Consider the following 21554-nt stretch of genomic DNA (forward strand, 5'->3'; position numbering starts at 1 on the left):
GGTCTGAGCACTTAGGTGGTTGCACACTTAGTTCATGCTCAGTTATGTAACTTGCAACCTGGCGCCATAGCAACTGAAAAACAACTCACAACTTTTATTGTACAAAGCTGAACCAGGTTAAGCTGGTTTTGTGGTCACACAGGCAGGTTATAGAGAAACCAGAGTAGCACCCTGGGATTAATGGGAGGGCCTCAAGGGGAAAAATGATGATGGGAATTTGGGACATGACTGTGTAGTGAGAACTATCCAGCAGGAGCTGAGACCTTCCATACACACGTACAGCCAGAGGGAGAAAGTCATGAAAGTAACACTCCTCGGCAGCTCTCCTCCATGCCTGTTGTCCAGCTCTCTGACTGGAATGTAAGTGTTATGAGGGCACCTATCTGACTATATGTGTTCTCTGCTTTATCCCTGGGGCCTAGAACAGTGCTTGAATATAGTGTTCAACGTTTTTCAAGTGAATGTATGAGAAGGTAGGAAGATGTTATCGTAGACTGGGTAACAGAGAGCTTTCTCTAACACTTGAGCTGAGATATAACTGATGATAAGGAGATGACCAAGAGCAGAAAAATTAGATAAAATTCCGCATGGAAGAAATAGAAAATGCCCAGGCTATAAGGAGGAAATGAGGTTCTGTGTTTGAGGAATGGTGTAGACACACAGCTGCATTGAGGTTGAGTGTTGGAAACGATGCCTGATGTGAAAGAGGTAGACAGAGACTAGCTCCTGGAGTGTTTAGTAGGACATGGTAAGTGATAGAGTTTGGATCTGTGTCCCCACCAAACCTCATGGTGAATTACAATCCCCATTGTTGGAAGTGGGGCCTGGTGGGAGGTGACTGGACCATGGGGATGGATCCCTGATACCTTGGTGCTGTCCTTATGATAGTGAGTGAGTTTTTTGCAAGATCTGGTTGTGGTGAAGTGTGGCACCTTCTCCGCCCCCCCACCCTGGCCATCTCTTGCTTCTGCTTTCACCATATAATGTGCCTTCTATCACTTCACCATCTAGCATGAGTGAAAATTCCCTAATGCCTCCCCAGAAGCCAAGCAGACTCGGGTGCCATGCCTGTACAGCCTGCAGAACTCTGAGCCAACTAAATCTCTTTATAGATTACTCAATCTGAAGTATTTCTACATAGCAACACAAGCATAGTATAGCAAGGAGTTTGCATTTAATTTTAAATACCAGAAAAAGATCTTATGAGGTTTTAAGCTGAGCAGGGAAGAGACACTGTGTATTTTAAATTGTTAATGTCCAGAGAAAAAATCCAAATATAAGGTAATAACTGAATAGCTATGTTTGTGAGTCAAATCTTTGCTTCTCAGTTCTAATACATCCCTTTCTAGGTACAATAGCTTAATGAACTCTCCCACTTTTTATTTCCCTGTGCCTTTGGTGTTTTTCTACCCTCCATACCTGACAGGAGAGTTTATGTGGGCTGTACCCTGCAGCTCTTTGATTAGAATCTTCAAATTTTAATTCTCAAAAAGCCTTCAAGTGTTTTCTTTGGTACTGTACAAAGATGGCAGAGTTGTATTCTTCTATTTTGTCTTCAATGTCTAGAAGAATATCTGGGCATAGTAAGTGCTCAGTACTTAACACCTTTTAGAATATTTTATTATTAGCCCTGTTGCTCTAACTTAGTAAAAATAAAATACCCATGATCAGGTAGTTTGTGATCAAATCCCAGCACAAGATCTTTCTAGCAATGCAACATTGAACATGCCTTCAGTTTCTCTCCATTTTAGTTTGTAATCTGCAAAATGGCATGGATAATATTATATGGCAGTAATTAATTAATTAAAGTAATAAATTAAATGAGGTAATATCTACAAAGTCCTGACACATCATTATGATGATAAATGAGACATTATCCTTGGCTATTTTTAGATATTGCAGGTAGAACACGGTGAATTGAAGGAAAGAAGATTGTTTTGTACTTCTTCTCTCACCTACTCACTCGTATCCCCAGGAAAGGGAGCTAGTATTAGCTATGTGTGTATATATACACACACACATATACACACACACACTTAACAAACTCCCCTATATGTATGTGTGTGTGTGTGCATATATATATTGCCCAGGGGAGTTTACATACAGGGGAGTTTATTAAGAGTGTGTGTGTGTGTATATATATATACATATACATATATATATACACACACACACACATACATACATACAGGGGAGTTTATTAAGTATTAACTTACACCATCAGAAGGTGCTACAATAGGCTGTCTGGAAGCTGAGGGGCAAGGAGAGCCAATCCGAGTCCCAAACCGAAGAACTTGGAGTCCGACGTTCAACGGCAGGAAGTGTGCAGCACGGAAGAAAGATATAGGCTAGGAGGCTACCCCACTCTCGCCTTTTCACATTTTTCTGCCTGCTTTATATTCGCTAATTAGATTGTGCCCACCAGATTAACGGTGGGCCTGCCTTCCCCAGCCCACTGACTCAAATGTTAACCCCTTTTGGCAACACCCTCACAGACACACTCAGGATTAATACTTTGTATCCATCAATCCAATCAAGTTGACACCCAGTATTAACCATCACAGTGGGAAAACACTAGTGTCTAGGAGTGGTGAGCACCAGTGCCCACTCCCACAGTGCTGCTTCAGAGGAGCTGCACAGGCCTGGGGAGCCTGGGGGCCTAAAGCGTGAGAGATGTGGCTTTGATAGCTTTATTGAAATGGCTCTGGGAGCAATAGTAAGCATAGAGGACCAGTCTGTCTCCAGTGCTTCATACTGGACAATGTACACAGTGATATTGACCATGATTAGATAAAAAAGAGAGAACAGGCCCTCCACCTTTTTTCCAAACACCAATACAATGTCTCTGGAAGCTTATACAACCTAAAAAGATTACCTAAAACTGATACCTTACAACACAAGCTAAATTGGTTTCTGATCATCCTGGTTAGAGAGATCTCTAAGTAAGATTTAATTTAATGTAGAAAAATAATGTGGTGGAGTAAAATTAAATGCTAAACTATTTCAATAATTATGATGTAGATGGTAATTAGCAGATATTCAAAGGAGCAAATCTGCATTACCCATTTTTCTGTGCACCATTTCCAACTTTAAGCCAAATTCGTATTGTAGACTGATGACATTCGTTGTCTCAGAATGAAAGATTTCTGAAGTAGAGAAGAGCTAATGGATGGATATGGAGGCTGCTCCCCCAGCCAAGCTCTTTTTATCATAGGATCATTGAGACAGAAAGGATCTCGGAAACGGTTTTAATCTCTCTACTGCTTGTCTCTGAGAATGGCTGAAAGCATTATTTCTTCCTGCCATTTTCCTCTGGGATTATTCTGCTTACTGAAATCTGCTATTTACGTTATAGGTTTATACAATAAAAACTATTCAGATGTGCTGAAGTGCAGCTCCTTAAAAATGTATGTAATTCCAGCTGGCTTTTTAAATGGCTATCTTTGAAATGCAGAAATGCATAACAAAATCAACAGTGTTTCAGTGAGTGGAATTATTGAATGTTCCTTTGTTACACTGGGCATCTTTGAACAACTGGAATGCATTTACAGTGCTAGCTGATCTCCTGAGAGATATGCATCAAACAGTGCTCTTGTTGGTGGGTTGGTTTGAGGACATAGAGGCATTCTTATGTTTGAAGCATCTCAGTAGTTTTATAAATTTAAAAAAATGTGGTTTTTCTTTTAGAATACTCATTGTATTCTGATGATTTCTGATTCTTTGATTCAGTGACTTCTAATCTAGCTTACAAAGTTTTTAAGACTGGATTAGTAAAGACTGAACTTCTCAGCTCCTGGATTATGTAGGACAAGGATTGCTGCTTCTGCAGACTCAGGGAGTTGCTATTCTGAAGAAGTATGCACAGTGGAAAAAACAGGCGGTGGGGTTGAATTGCCTGGGCTTGGAGCACAGCTCCACTGTGTTCTAGCTGTGTAAACTTGTATTCTTCTGAAAGCTACCCAAAGACAGGGACTTGGGTGCAGGTACTTAACCTGGGAAGTGATTCCAAGAAGGTACCTAACCTGAGAAGTGATTCCAAGATGAAGAAAAAAGAGAAAAGCCAATGACTGATTAGTGCTGTAGACAACCAGGGCTCAATCCAGCCAGGCTTCTCTGAGGTTCCCTGTAAAACGTGCTTTGCAATAGTCCCATGGAGGGGTGGGGAAGCTGGGCTGTGTATTCACTGATACCTGTTTCTTAAGAACTGAGAGTTCTTCCCAAGGTGTTAAATTCCAGGTTCCGCCCAACTGTCCTGCCCAGGAACTGCAAGAGCTCTCAGAAAGCCCCCAGGCAGAGAATCAGAGAAAGCCTGACACTTGTTGAGGACATGGGGCGAGGGTACTGTCAGTGCAAATAGGGGACCTTGGAGGTGGGTTGGGGGATGTGAGAGGTAAATAAACAGTGTCTCCTACAAAAAAGTTTTATAAGAATGAGTCAACTTGGGAGGAAAATCATACATAGCATGTCCTACCAATTTGTACACAACACCTGTGGAGGATACAATACTGTGTTTGCCATATAAAGGGTTCTGTCTAGTCTTCAGTACCTTTCCATTAACTTGTATGGTGAAGAAGTAAAACTCAGAAGTATGATACCACTGCTTTCTCATACAACGTGCACTGAGATGTGTGCTTTGTGCATCAGGGGTTCCTGAATGGTTCTAGAAGATTCTGAATGTATTTTTAGCAGGTAACTGGTATTATAAAGCAGCAGCCTGGCATCTTCCTGTTTTTTCTCTGCATAGATCAGTTGTCCTGCTCCGGGACTGTGATCTCTATGTGCTGCATTGATGAAATGCTGTTTTGAAGTCCCTGAGGTAGGGAGACACTTTTAGGATCAGAGGAGAATTGAAAATCATCTCTTTCTATGAGGCTTTGGAAAGTTGTGTATGACACCATTAACCATGCTCCATGCAGCCTTGGTTAAGAGGCATCTTGGGGCTGCTATCAAGTATTTCATGCCCAATATAATCTAGGCTATATCTGTAGGCATCTAAAGTATTATTAACCTCATTTTCCAAATGAGGCAACCGAGGACCAGAACGTTGATCCATGTATCAGAATAACCTACTGGGCTTGTTAAAACACAGATGGCTGGGCCCCACCCCGAAAGTTTCTGAATGCTGATTCTTTGTCTGGAATGGCACCTGAGAATTTGCATCTCTTATAAGTTCTCAGGTGATGTCAGTGCTGCTGGTCTAGGGACCACACTTTGAGAGCTGCTGAAATACATATTTGTATAGTGCATCTCAGTATCTCAATTAATGTTTGTCTTTGCTGCTAGATGATCTAAGCACTAGAGACCATTTCTGTCTTATTCACTGGTCTTTCTGTAGCTCAGGAACTGGCCCATAGTGCCAAGGTGTTTGTTGAAAGAGAAGATGTGTGAATAAAAATCCAGGTGAAGCTTAACTATTGCCTGTGAACAGATGATGCTTTCCTGCCTAGGATGTCTATTTCTAAGGTGCATTTTTGAGCTCTTCTTTTCCAGAATCTAGTCTTCTCCTCACCATTTGATACCTGTTTTTTAAATCCTACTGAGCCAATTCCAATTCCAGGTGGCTATTGACTTACTGGTCCCTGACTAGACATATTTCCTGAGTAAGTTGAGCTCAGGAGTCACTTATCCTTTCTCTGGACTGACTTGCTTTAGTGCAGCTCCACTATCTGTAGTCCATGGTGGATGTGTTATTTCTTGTCTCTATTTAACCTCTGTCTCTTAAGGAGCATAAAAGATTGATTTTGAAAACTACAGCCTGTCTGGGTCACATCATTAAAACTTCTTTGAATGAAGCAGGAAAGAAGTCAGTAATTTTCTATTCCCCTTGAGGGGCTGGTATTATTAAAACAAAAAGAACCTTTGACTTTTATTTATTACTTCATAATTGTCAATGCCCTTAAGTTGCCTTCTAACACAAATGTGTTGAAGAAAAATCTAAACAATATCAAGATACTTCTCCCTATTTTATGAGGAAGGCATGGTTTTCTTGAAATCTTGGCTTCTGAAGATGTACATGGAATTATCCATGGGAATTTAGAATGCAGATTCCTGGGTCCCAACCCAGTTGTACTGAATTGAAAGCAAACTCTCTGTGGAGGATGCCCAGAAATTAGCACCTCTGGGGACTGCTATAACCAATGTGTGAGAACAACTGCTATAGACCATGGGCTGGCAGACATTTTCTTTAAAGGGTCAAATAATAAATATTTTCAGCTTTGCTGGATGCATGGTCTCTCCTATGAGTACTCAGCTCTGCCACTGCAGCACAAAAACAAGCATAGCAGTTTGTAAATGTGTATTAGTTCATTTTCATGCTGCTGATAAAAACGTACTTAACACTGGGATATTTACAAAGGAAAGAGGTTTATTGGAACCACAGTTCCACGTGGCTGGAGGAGCCTCACAAGCATGGTGGAAGGTGGAAGGCACATCTCACATGGCTGCAGACAAGAGAGTAGAGCTTGTACAGGGAAATTTCCATTTTTAAAACCATCAGACTTCATGAGGACCATTCATTATCAGAACAGCACAGGAAAGACCCACTCCCATGATTCAATCATCTCCCACTGGGTCCCTCCCACAACATGTGGGAATTATGGGAGCTACAAGATGAGACTTGTGTGGGGATGCAGAGCCAAACCGTATCATTCTGCCCCTGTCCCCTCCCAAATCTCATATTTTTACGTTTCAAAACTAACCTTGCCTTCCCAACAGTCTCCCCAAAGTTTTGACTTATTTCAGCATTAACTCAGAAGTCCACATTCCAAACTCTCAACTGAAGCAGGGCAAGTTCCTTCTGCCTATAAGCCTGTAAATCAAAAGCAAGTTAGTTACTTCCTAGATACAATGGGGGTACAAGCATTAGGTAAATATAGCCATTCCGAATGGAAGAAATTGGCCAACACAAAGGGGTTAAAGGCCCCATGCAAGTTCAAAATCCAGCGGGGCAGTCAACTCTAAAAGCTTCAAAATGATCTCCTTTGACGCTATGTCTCACATCCAGGTCACGCTGTTGCAAGAGGTGGGTTCTCATGGTCTTGGACAGCTCTACCCCTGTGGTTTTGCAGGGTACATCCCCCCTCTTGGCTGCTTTCACAGGCTGGATTTGAGTGTCTGCAGCTTTTTCCAGGCACACGGTGCAAGCTATAGATGGATCCACAATTCTGGAGTCCGGATAATGGTGGTCCTCTTCTCACAGTTCCACTAGTAGTGTCCCAGTAGTGACTCTGTGTGGGGGCTCCAACCCCACATTTCCCTTCTGCACTGCTTTAGCAGATGTTCTCCATGAGAGTCTTGCCCTTGCAGCAAACTTCTGCTGGACATCCAAGTATTTCCATAAATCCTCTGAAATCTAGGCAGAGGTTCCCAGACCTCAGTTCTTTACTTCGTGTACCTATGAGTTCAACACCACATGGAAGCTGCCAAGGCTTGGGGCTTGCATCCTCTGAAGCCACGGCTTGAGCTGTACCTTGGCTCCTTTTAGTCATGGCTGGAGCAGCTGGGATGCAGGACACCAAGACCCTAGGCTTCACACAAAACATTTTTCAGGGCCCACAGAAACATTTTTTCTTCCTACGCCTCTAAGCCTGTGATTGGAGGGGCTGCCATGACGACCTCTGACATGCCCTGGAGACATTTTCTTTATTGTTTAGGGGATTAATATTCAGCTCCTCGCTACTTATGCAAATTTCTGCAGCTGGCTTGAATTTTTCCTCAGAAATGGGTTTTTCTTTTATATTACATTGTCAGGTGGCAAATTTTCTATACTTTTATGTTCTGTTTCCCTTAAAACTGAATGCCTTTAACAGCACCCGAGTCACCTCTTGAATGCTTTGCTGCCTGGAAATTTCTTCCGCTAGATACCCTAAATCATCTCTCTCAAGTTCAAAGTTCCAGAAATCTCTAGGGCAGGGGCAAAAGCTCACCAGTCTCTTTGCTAAATATAAGAGTTACCTTTGCTCCAGTTCCCAACAAGTCCCTCATTTCCATCAGACACCACCTCAGCCTGGATTTCATTGTCCATATTATTATCAGCATTTTGGTCAAAGGCACTCAACAAATTTCTAGGGAGTTTCACACTTGCCTACGTTTTTTCTATCATCTTCTGAGCCCTCCAAACCGTTCCAGCCTCTGTCTCTTACCTAAAGTTCCAAAGCCACTTCCGCATTTTCAGGTATCTTTTCAGCCATGTCCCACTCTACTGGTACCAATTTAATGTATTAGTTCGTTTACAGGCTGCTAATAAACATGTACCTGAGACTGGCAATTTACAAAAGAAAGAATTTATTGGACTCACAGTTCTGTGTGGTTGGGGAGGCCTCACAGTGATGGCCGAAGGTGAAAGGTACATCTCACATGGCTGCAGACAACAGAATTGAGCTTGTTCAGGGAAACTCCCATTTTTAAAACCATCAGGTTTCATGAGACCCATTCATTCTCAGGAGAACAACATGGGAAAGACCTACTCCCATAATTCAATCATCTCTCACTAGGCCCCTCCCATAACATGTAGGAATTATGGAAGCTACAAGATGAGATTTGGGTGGGAATACAGAGCCCAACCATGTCAAAATGAATGAGTATAGCCATGTTCTAATAAAAATTTATTTATGGACACTGACATTTGAATTTCATATAATTTCCCTGTGTCATGAGACACAAGAAAAAAAATTCCTTTAATTTTTTTTTAACCACCTAAAAATATGAAAACCCTTTTTAACCCACAGGCCTTACATAGCAAGGTGACATGGTAGGTTTGGCTCACAGGCTGTAGTCTGCTACCCTCTGTCCTGGACTGTCCTGAACTGTTATAAGGAGAGAGTGGTATGCAGAGTTCTAAGTACTCTGCTGATGCTGATGTTCAATATTTGAGCAGAAAGTCTCAGACTTTATTTGCCTTTTTTTTTTTCCTTCTTGGAATTCTGTACAGCTTGTGAGGTAAGAAAATGTTAGAGAAATGGAAACTATGAGACAAGCAATTTGGCAGTCTCTCAGACAAGGCTTGGAAATTAAACTGTTAATGAAGTCTTTGAGGCCTTATAATGCTTTTGGTATTTTTCATCAACATTATAGTCAGTGCTGTTTTGATAAGACTCAGTCATGGGTTTGGAACTCACAGTCCTGATAGTGCTGACGGTAGTAACTTCAACTTTGGCTCCAGAAATAGCTTGTACCTGAAATCTGTTTTTTGGGCCACATGATTGTCATATTGGATACTACAGTCCAATCAGAGTCAATGACATTGTTTTACTCAAGAGATGCTGGGAAAAAAAAGAGGCAGGTCCTCTATGCTAATGGATTTGAGCCTCAGTGAATACATGGATGAAACTTCTGCAGCTATCTGGGTGCTGTTATTTTAGCAAGTGTCTTTGAGAATGAAGTCAACCCAACTCATTGGGGGACCAGACATCAGACAGAAAGAACGTACCAGACATGACTGGAACTTTCCTTGCAGTAATTCAGATTTCTAGACTTTCCATGATAAAAATCAATGCATTCTGTGATTGGTTGAGATAGGACTAGTCAGATTTTCTGCCTCTTGAAATCTATAGAGTCTTAATTTATATATCTTCCAATTCAAACATTCTACAATTCTCTATCTTTGGAATCAGCTATGCAAATGACTGGTCTGTAAAATTAGCTGCTCCCTGCAGCACTGACTTGTTCTCAAGTGGCTAGAATTTAAGAAATGTGACAGTAACAATAACATTGAGAGAAGGAATGTCAATTTTCCTATTGTAGTGCCAGTTCATTATTTCTATCCAAATGGCATAAGGCAGATAAAATAGACACAACTCTTGTTTCCAATAGGTGCAAAACTTGTATGCCATGCAATTAAAATCGATAGAGATGTATTCCCAAGGTCTTAATTATCTCAGAGGATATTTGGGGTTGGAGAAAGGAATGACAGCTTTTTATTTATTTAAGTCATTTTGTCTTGTTATATGCAAAATCCTGTTTTATAAATATGTGAGCTCAATATTTGCTCCACATACCTCTAAACTTAAAAAAGATGCCCTATTTGTAATTACCATTTACAACTTTAAGAATGCTCATGAGTACTGATGTCTCTGAAAACCAGGAAGACCTATGAAACACAAAAGATACAGTTCAGCCAAACCATCCAGCTTTGCAAGCACCATTGAATTATCACATAAGTCCCTTAGTTTCAGGTTACATTAGTAGCCTTTATTCTGCTATAAAAGAATACCACAGACTGGGTAATTTATAAACAGTAGAAATTTATTTCTCACAGTTCTGGAGGCTGGGAAGGCCAAGATCAAGGCATTGACAGGTTCACCTTGTGATGATTGTCCAATCTCTGCTGCTAAAATAGTACCTCGAATGCTGTATACTTTGGAGGTAAAGAACTCTGTATCATCACATGGCAGAAGGTGAAAGGGTGATACGGGATAAACTTTGTCTGTCAAGCCTTTTAATGAGAGCACCTTAAACCCATTCATGAGGGAGGAGCTTTCATGGCCTAATCACCTCTTAAAGGCACAGGCCCTGGAGTACCTATTGTGAGAAGACCTATTCTGCTGACTGTTTGGACAGTCAAACAGGGCTGACCCCTGAGTGAAGCTGTGTCCTCCCATTCTGCTCTAGATGATCAGATTCTACTAAAATGGATTTTAAAGCTGAATAACAGCAGATTTTCTTCTTTAATGTTAATACTCATAGAACATAAATATATAAATAAATAAGAATAACCTGTCATATGCTTTTTACTATAGATTCTTAATTTTTATTCTCTCTCTGATGGTCAAGATGTGAGCAGTAGAAATCTGTGTTGAAAGAACAGCAGAACTTAGACAAATCTCAAACTTCCAGTATTTTCCAATATTGATTTCTCTTTTCCTCCATTTTCCCTTCCTGGAAGACTCTCCTTGTTATCTCAGTGTACCAAGAGGTGGTTTTCTCTGTAAAGTCTTTAGCAATCTTCTGTGCACGGAATTATCCTCTTTCCCCCATACTCCAATGCCACTTTATGCATGCTTTTATTGTAACATTTGTTATGCTTTAACACGGGAGAGGAAAAGTATCAGGTTTTACTTCCTGTATCAAAATGTGGTCTTCTTGAGAACATAGTATGTTATTTACTTTTAAACCTCCACACCTAACAGCACCTGACTCACAGTGGGATTTGGGGATTACTCAGTCAATATTTGTGGTATTTGTTGGTTAAATGATAGTCCACCAGAATGCTATCTGGAGTATGTAACTACTTCTGCATGGTAATAGTAGCTTGAAATAAAAATTAAAACATTTCAAAACCTTTCCACCTCTAACTCACTGAGGTAAACAATTTAATACCATGATGGATCTTTTCACGTTTTCCATATTCTATTAGTTAACCATCGCAGTGTAGCAAATTACTCAGGAACTTATCCTTCACAAAAACAATAAATACTTATTATACCACAGTTTTAGAAAGACAGGAATCCAGGAGCATCTTGGCTGGGTTGTTCAGGCTCACTCTCTTATGTGGTTGCCATTAAAATGTTGATTGTGGGTGCAGGGTTTAACAAGAGCAAGATAATCTGCTTCTAAGAGGCCTCACTCATGTCATTGTTGGCTGAGGAATGAGCTACTCACTGGGCTGGTTCTCAGTGGGAGGCCTCAGTTCCTTTCCACATAAACCTCTCCACATGGCTGCTTGAGAGGCCTAACAACATGGCAGCAAGTTTCCCCCAGAAAAGCCAGTTCAGTAAAGAGAGCAAGGCATAAACTGCAGTCACATGCCATCACTTCTGCTGTATGGTCTTGGTCCCGAGAGCAACTCTAATACCAGGTATTATACAAGGGTATGCGTATCAGGATGCAGGGGCCATTTGGGACCATCTTGGAGTCTGGCTACCACCCATATATGGTTTTTGGTTTTAATAAAAAATGTAATGATGCTATATACATTTATTTGTAACTTTTTTTCACATACAAATACTTCACTACACTTTCTCCAGATTAGTAGATGTGGATAGATCTAAGTCATTCTTTACATTGTAGCTGACATTATAATACATTTATTTCAGATCTATTAATTCTCATTGTTTCCTGTCATAATAAAGTAATACATATTCTTGTATATACATTCTTACATATTTATTTTCATTTTATAGAGGCTACTAAAAGTAAAAATACTTGATCAAACATAGTATTTTGTTTTTTTCCATTTCCATAGACATTACTATGTTTCAAAGGAGTGATAATATTTACTTTGCACCAACTATGCACAAAAGTACTTATTTTCCCATATCCTCTTCAGCACTGGATAATTTTTTATATACATTTTGTCATTTTGATGGGCAAGAGAAATACCTCATTTTTCATTGAATATACTTATTTCACTGTTAGTGAGGTCCAGCACTTAACATATGTATTGACCTTATGCCTTCTCTTTCCTGAATATCGTCTACTTGTAACCTTTCCTTCTCTTTTTCTCATCAATTTCTAGGGAGTGTTTGGTATTTGCACATAGCAAGAAATATAATTTTAATTATTTTTGCTCTGACAAATTTATAGTATAGTCTCCTTAAAAGAATATTTATATCCAACTCATCACTTTTTGACTTGGTATATCTAAAAGTCCACCAGGTTTTATAGGGATTAAGCATATACAGAACGTCTTATTCCTAGAGAACTTAAGATTGGAAGAGAACGTGGCTATTGACATTACTAAGCTGATTCCTCTACCCCAGAAAGTGGCAAATTAAGCAGTCTGTTGACTTTAAGATTACCTTGGAGATAGATCACAGAATTTAAAATGCAGTCACTCAGAAAGCAAAATTGCTTGGGAATAAAAGGCAATAATTACTATCACTCTTTCTGCAACTAGTGAAATAGAAAAAGAGAAAAAACTCCTCCCACTCTAAACCTTGAAGCCTCAGCAAATATTCAGACTCTTCAGATTGCATATTGTGATCAAAGCAGCAATCCTTAGGGTAAGCAGAAACTGCAAACTTCCCTCTCTCTGTGTGTTTTAAATCCCAAACTACTTTGATTGCTTTTCTGTCTAAACACAATAAACACCCTTGACCTTGAATTATACTGTTAGGAGATAAAAATCTGGTAACAGGAAGAGAGCACGGAAATGAATTCTTTGCTCTCTGGCATCTTAATGAACAATGGCCAGTAACAAATCAATATAAGATAGTATGACAAGCTGTGATTGAGTGATTTTTAGATAAAATCCCCAATATAATCAATGTTTAATATATTGCCTATCTAAAAGTACATCTCTGGAATTACTGCTGCACTGTTTAGGAATCAGTTTAGGTGAATTAGCAGTGAGGGGGGAAGATTTGGAAAAAGAGAAGACAACAAATTGTTAAATATTCTTGGCAATATTATAAAGAATATTCTTAGATTTTAATTTCTTACTATGTTATTTGGGAGAATTTTCTGGTAAGAATCACAGTGGTTTTGATTATGTGGCAAATACATTCTTTATTTCCGTAGAATAGTCCTTGATACTGTCATTGAAGATCAGTGAAGTGCTGATAACCCCTTTTCCTACTCTCAACATTCTGTTGTAATAGTATAGTATAGAAGTCTGGGTTATTGTTCATAGATATTTTTTGTCCTTTCAAAATACCAACAGAAGACAGAAGGTGTGGCCATGTTAAGATAAACTTAGGTGTTGTTATTTACAAAGGTACTAGTTATAAAGGCAAGGTGGAATGTAGTTTTAATAGTACAAAATTTTACAGTCAGAAAGTGAAAGTGCATTTACTAATCTAAACACAAATGAATGAAGAGAATAGTAACTAGAACCTAGAAAGAATAAATCACAAGAGAATAGTAACTAGAACCTAGAAAGAATAAATCGTCATATAGAAAAAGAAACTTTGAAAAAAGCAGTGGCCTTAAGTGGAGAAAGACCCCCAGCTGGAGGGGACATCACAGGGAAGCTGTGAGAGGACTAACACACTAACCTGACTTACCTTCCTAACTCCAATCTCCAAGAAGACCTGGGAGCTCGTTGATATCATTTACTTAAGTCCCTTGGGGCAGAAAGAAGAGTGAATGGAGTAAAGAGGGCTCCAGAGTGGCAAATAAAAGAGGGAACACCGCAGATCCTTGTACTCTTTTTTTACATTACTGATATTAGGCTTGGCCTTTTGCTTTGCTCTGACCAAGGACATGTGAGTAGAAGTGATATGTGCCACTTCTAGGTAAAAGCTTTAAGAACCACCATGAGTTTCCCAGGCTCCTTAGCTCTGCCTTCACAGAAATACATGTCTGGATGGAACCTTCATTAGCCTGAGTTCCTGAGTAACTTTGCTGAGCTGAACCCTCTTCCCAATCCTCAATAAAATGAAGTGAAGAAGAAATATACTTAGTTGTTTAAGACTCTGAGATTTGTGCGTTAACAGTTTCTGCAGTAATACTTTGTTCATCCTGACTGACACGTGTCACTCAACCATAAGCTTCACTTTTCTAGTTGGAAAAATCAGCATGGTAACTGTGAAAGCAATGTACTATAACAAATATATATCAAATTTTTTCAGAAATATTAGAAAGGCTCTGTGAATTCAAGTAATTTTCGGATTTAGGTAGGCATTTCTTTTTTTTTAAGTTAGCATATCTGGAATTGTCATAGTACAGGTTGAGCATTCCTGATCTGAAAATCTAAAATCTGAAAATGCATAAAAATTCAAAACACAATGCCACAAGCATAAAATTTCACACCTGACCTTATATGGTGGGTTGCGGTCAAAACACTGTCTAAACTTTCTTTCTGTGCACAAAATTATTTAAAATATTTTATAAAATTATCTGTCTATTTTATAAAGTGTACATGAAACAAATGAATTTCTCCTTTAGCTTTGGATCCTATCCTCAAGATATCTCATTATGTATGTGCAAATATTCCAAAATCCCAAAAAGTGTGAAGTCTGGAACGCTTAAAGTCCCAGTCATTTCAGATAGGGATACTCACCCTGTATTTAAGATCCAGATTGAATTAAATGAGAAAGACTGTAATGAAATAACAGATATATTTAAACTTATTTTTGGTCTGTAGGGCTTCTTTAAATAAGTTATTTTGAAAATACCTGTTTGCAAACTTCCTTTTAAGTCAGATTTCAAACTCTGAAAGGATGATATCTAACCATGAGTTGAATTACTTCAGTCTCAAGCTACTGAAGCCCTTCAGTGCCTCCTATATGACAGTCAGTTTTCAGAAACACTATTCACCTCCAGAATGCAAGGGCAGAGGTACACGATTCTGATTAAAACCACTGGAGGGCCGCATGGCACACGCCTATAATCCCAGCACTTTGGGAGGCCCAGGCAGGTGGATTATGAGGTCAGGAGATTGAGACCATTCTGGCCAACATGGTGAAACCCCATCTCTACTAAAAATACAAAAATTAGCTGGGCGTGGTGGCACCTGCCTGTAATCCTAGCTACTCAGGAGGCTGAGGCAGGAGAATCATTGGAACCAGGGAGTTGGAGGTTGTTGCAGTGAGCCAAGATCGTGCCACTACACTCCAGTCTGGTGATAGAGCAAGACTCTGTCTAAAAAAAGAAAAAAACAAAACAAAACACAAAAAGCACTGGAATCTTGTGCAGAGATTAAATAAAGCAAATTTTTTCTGGAGATCCTCAAGGATCTGTGAAGGTCTAGGGTCTGTTTTTATACTGCTGGTTGCATGAGTTCCAGGTGTAAGCTTTGTATACATTTTTGGAGAAAGGCCTGACATCCTGGCTATGTTGATGCTGGTTTATTTCTCATTTATAAAGTAGAAATAAATTAAATCATATTATAATGATAGTTAATAAATATTATTTAGCTAACAATATATATTATAATGATAATTAACACATACAAATTGTAAGCTCTTAGAAGAGCAATATCTGACAAAGTGTAAACTCTCACTAGATGGTAGCTATGATGCTGCTGCTGTGTCTGCTCTCGAAAGTGGGGATTCTAAGCAGACTCTTTGTTGCATGGCATTATCATTGGAACATGCGTGGCAGCCTAAAAAGAATGGCCTGCCAAGTTTCCTGCACTTGAAACACACAGTATGAAGGAGGATAATTGAAATACAGTGTATGGATCTGGTCTGACCCACTTACTCAGTTGAGTCTTTAATGTCTGCCACACTGATTCATACTGTGCCTCCTAAGCATTGATTAACCACCTGTAAATATCCTAGACCTCTCAGGGGTCACCTGGAAAAAAAGACAAACAAGGAAAGTCACTAATTACTATGAACAAAAGCCAATGCATTTGATCCCTGTGATAAATGAGAAGTGAGTGTTACTTTTTGGAAATTGAGTATATTGGTGCTTCCTGTTAGTGAGATCAGAAAGAAAGTTCTAAAATAGACTCTCAGGAGCCCCTTGCATGTTAGTGGTCTTGGTCTCTAGTAGGCACTCAGTTTGACACCTTCAGAGCATTGCCACTTGCAGCACTGCAGCATTAAGCTTTTTTTTTTTTTTTTTTTTTTTTAGAAATGCTTGTGATTTTTGCACATTGATAGCATTTAAGCTTTGCTAAGTGACAAACCTAGCTGCTCACAGTAAGGCAAGCCGCATTTCAACAGCTCAAGTGTTGTTCTCACATTGGTCTCATAATATCTTCATGTAATGCTTGTAGTAGCAAGACTTAGCTTATTAAAGTAATTTACCAGGTTGTAAATTGACTTCTTATGGTAGTCCTGGGACACACACACACACACGCACACACACTCTCATACTCACAAGCTACAATCTCAGGAAGATTAGTATGTACAGTTCACTTAAGTTTCCCTGCAATTGTTTTTAAATGAGCCTGAAACATAGCCTGAAACATGTCCAACACTGATGCTTTGAAAAGTTTTATTAGACCTAGCTTTTGGAGAGGACCAGCACCTCAGTTTGCTTTATATTACTAAGCATCTTTTCCTTCATCTTTTATCTTTGAACCTTCAGGTCTATGAAGACCAGCTGTCAAATTTAAGGTTGTGTAAAATCAGAGAGCAACTGAGTAGTTCTAAGAATTAACTGGCGTTTCTATATAAATGGAAGACATATCCATAGTATTCAAATTAAGCTAGCCTATGGTGGGGGAACACATCGAAACTCAGTGGCTGAACACATAAGAGCACATTCTTGGCTTATACAATATTGGATTGGGAGCACTGCTGCAGGCCTCCTGTCTTCTAAGACGTCTCCATGTGCTTTCCTCTTGTGTCTCCATCTTCCCCTCTTGGCTTTCCAGGTTGGCATTGTTCTCCATGGTCCTAGCTCCCTACTCTTGAAAGCACTTTATTCTCATTATACTTCTTGGCCATATTCAAGGTAGATATTGGGTTATTGACCTCATTGGTAACTACATAGCTTTTCCATCCCATGGGAATTGTTGTTGGTTCAAGAACCATTTTAGGTCTCATATGAAGTCATGAATTTTTATTCTTTTTTTTCTCCAGGTTCAGGTTTCTTTGGCAACAAATAATCTCCAAAATCTTGGCAGGATATTCATACATCTATTCCAGTGAATTCCATGTGCCAGTGACCACATGGAATGTTCTCAGATTTTGAAAAATCTTAATTTTTTTGCTTTCTCATCCACTTTGCTTTTCAAAGTAATGAGGTTATTTTGCCTTGGCGGGCACATCCTAATCTGCTTTTCCCCCAGTGGAAATATTCCTCATGGCAGCACCCTTTCTGGCAATGGCACAGGGAGTCCACTTTCACCTTACATAGACATTTGCTATCTAAGCAAACTGCTTCTCTGATTTCTGTGGGAGCAGAAGAGAAAATAGGAGGGTTTTTTATATACACACACAATCATATACACTCACGTGCCATGATCTCAGAAAGATCACTATGTACAGTTCACCGTGGCTTATTAAAACTAGTCAGGTGGCTCCTGCCTATCTGCAAGGTAGGCTGGGAGGTATAGTGTTCTGCATGCCGAGGGAGGAGAGCAGAACTGCTTTAAATTACAGCCACAAAATGTTAAAACAAGGAGGGGTTTTTGAGGTAAGCTAGTCCTATGAGTTGAGTTTAGAGGTTAAAAAAGCAGAGTCACCTTGTATTATAGTTTGAAGTCAGGTAGTATGATGCCTCCAGCTTTGTTCTTTTTGCTTATGATTGTCTTGACTGTATGGGCTCTTTTCTTACATATGTTTATTGCAGTACTCCTTACAATAGCGAAGACTTGGAACCAATCCAAATACCTATCCATGATAGACTGGATAAAGAAAATGTGGCACATATACACCATGGAATACTATGCAGCCATAAAAAAGAATGAGTTATGTCCTTTGCGGGTACATGGATGAAGCTGGAAGCCATCATTCTCAGCAAACTAACACAGGAACAGAAAACCAAACACCACATGTTCTCACTCATAAGTGGGTGTTGAACAATGAGAACACATGGACACAGGGAGGGGAACATTATATACTGGATCCTGTCTGTGGTTGGGGGGCAAAGTGGAGGGAGAGCATTAGGACAAATACCTAATGCATGCAGGGCTTAAACAGTATAAGATGTGTTGAAAGGTGCAGCAAACCCCCATGACACATGTATACCTATGTAAGGAACCTGCACATTCTGCACATGTATCGCAGAACTTAAAGAAAAATGCAAAACAAAAAACAACAACAAAAACAACCAGAGTCACTAAAAATTCATCTGAAATCACAAATATTTCTGAGGAAGATCTAGAACTAGAACTAGTTTTCTTAAAGGACTGTCCAGGAGTATATCTGCCTGCCTTCTAATCATACCATTTTTGTAAAAATTTCTAATCTATTAGAACTGAATGACTAAATTTTCATCTCCAGGAAGTATTTGACTATGTATGAATTTGTACGTGGACTTTACCCATTCTCTCTCTATCACTCACTCACTTGTGTATTCAATATGTTGGTGCTGAAAAGAAGAGAATATGTACGCAAATTCCATTCTCCTTGTCTTTAAGAAGGAATCAGAATTTTGGAAAAATAAATGAGTAAACAGAAGATATTAATATACTATGAAATATGCTAGTATGAATTGTACACTGACACAGGAAGATAAGTAGATCACTCAGAATTTGACATAGAGAGTGTTTTCTGAAGTAGTTTAAAGGAATCACAAAAATACATCATTCCAGTTTTTTATAATGGAGTGAGACATAGTTTCCAGTCCTGGCTCTGCCATTTTCATGCAGTATTCTTTGGCATGTTGCTATCTGACCATTACTTTTCTCAGCTGTAAAATGGGGCTAATAATACCTGCTTTGCAAGGTTGATTATGAAACAGATTAAATATATATATGAATCACTGACCAAAATGATACATTTAGTAGATGTTTATTAAATGGTAGCAATTATTCTTACTGGTGATTTTAAATCATTTAAATAATTATGGGATTCAGAATACCTTAAGTGTCACACTCATTACTATTGATAATTATTTCACTGAAAGTAATTTACATACATAGAAAGGATATGAATTATATAAGTGGAAAAGACATCCCTGTGCCACCAACACCACCAACACCACCATCATGTTTATCGTCATTGTCCTCATGACCTTATCCTTTGCTGACCAAGAGGTCTTAGGTCCAAAGGAATGCTTCTCTGTACACACAGACACACACAGACACACACACACAGACACATACACGTATACAATTGATATCCTTTTTATGTATGTAAATTACTTTCAGTAAAGAAATAGTTAATCCATCAATAGCATTGAGTGTGACACTTAAGGTATTCTGTATCCTATAATTATTTAAATGATTTATGTAAACATATGTGTGTGTGTCTGTGTGTGTGTGTATACAGAGAAGCATTCCTTTGGACCTAAGACCTCTTAGTCAGCAAAGCATAAGGTCATGGGGACAATGATAACAAAGATGATGGTGGTAATTTTGGTGGTGGTGACACAGGGATGTGTTTTCTACTTATATAATTGATATAAGAGGAATATATATGTGTGTGTATATATATTATATACATGTGTATAGATGTGTGTGTGTGTATATATATATATGTACACAAATTCTATTCTCCTTGTCTTTAAAGAAGAATCAGAATTTTGGGAAAATACACACACACACACACACACACACACACACCCATACATATATGCAAAGAAAGAGAGAAAGAGATTTAAGAAGTTTTAAGGAATTGGTTCATAAAATTATGGAGACTGGCAAGTCCAAAATCTGTTGGATGGGTCAGTAGGCTGGAGAACCAGGGAAGATTCAATGTTGCAAATTCAATTCCAGAGGCCATCTGTTGGAGAATTCCTTCCTCTAGGGAGAGAATCAGTTTTTTTGTTCTATTTTCTGCTTCAGTTGACTATATGAGGCCCACACACATTACGGAGGGAAATCTGCTTTACTCCAAGTCCACAGTTTAAATGTTAATCTGATTCAAAAACACCCTCACAGAATCATCCAGAATAATATTTAACCAACTATCTAGACACTGTGGTACAGTGAAATTGACACATAAAATTAACCATCGCAAGTCTACTCCTTGTCATCTTGGGACCTATATATATCTCCTTAAACCATAGTCACCAAAAAATAATAAAGACAATAATAATTTCACCTAGCAAGATTCAACTATCCTACATACAGCCCAAAATGCTATAACCAATTTTTGAGACGAGAATACAAAGAATATACATATTTATACACACATATACATACAGATATAGATATACTTTATATCCTGTTCTTCTTATCCTCTTTGTAAAATATATCAATCTAATTATCAAGCTATATATACATATATATGTATCTATAGCTGTAAATACATATATATGTATCTACATATACATGTATCTACGTCCATAGATACGTATATATGTATATGTACATACTATTTCTCTGAGGAGCCCTGACTGATATACTCATCATCATTATAAGATTTATAGAAATAATAACCATTGCTCACATTGGGCCAGGGCTTCTATATTATGGCTCTTGTGCCATTGATCTCATGGAATTTTTGCAAGAACTGACAGAGGACGGTGCTTTTATTGCTGCTATCAGGAAATTGAGATCTAGAAAATCTAAGTAACATGCCCATGCTGATGAAAGAACTTTCAATTTATTCCCACAATGGCGCCTTAAATACTTTCTAGTACCACTTATGGCATCTATGAATGCATTCATGAATATCAATGAATGAATAAATAAATATAAAGTCTGGGATAGTGAACATTTGAAAAGATGTCATAAAATACAAAAACAACACCACAAAGATAATAACAGGAACTATGAAAAATGCTGATACATGAAGAAGCAACAAACTCCAAAGACCAAAAATATATTTCACACATTTTAAGAGCAATTTGAAATGACACCAGGGCCCAGTGGATCTGGTGATCTGCTAAGCCACAGATAAACTTTGTATTTTTAACACCTTTACTGTGAGTTCAGCAAATATTTATTATAAGAGTGCTAGGCTAGGAGCTTAGAATCTAATGAAGGGGATTAGAGAATACCAAAAACTATAGCACTAGACAGATGAAAGTAAATTAAGTGAGTTAAAAGAAATCCATTGAGTTAACATAAAGGCTCTAAGGAAGGAGAATATTTGTTTGGAAAGATG

The sequence above is a fragment of the Aotus nancymaae genome, unplaced genomic scaffold (genome assembly GCF_030222135.1).
Source record: "Aotus nancymaae isolate 86718 unplaced genomic scaffold, 86718_ANA_hifiasm-v0.15.2.pri h1tg000046l, whole genome shotgun sequence".
Classification (NCBI taxonomy): Eukaryota; Metazoa; Chordata; class Mammalia; order Primates; family Aotidae; genus Aotus; species Aotus nancymaae.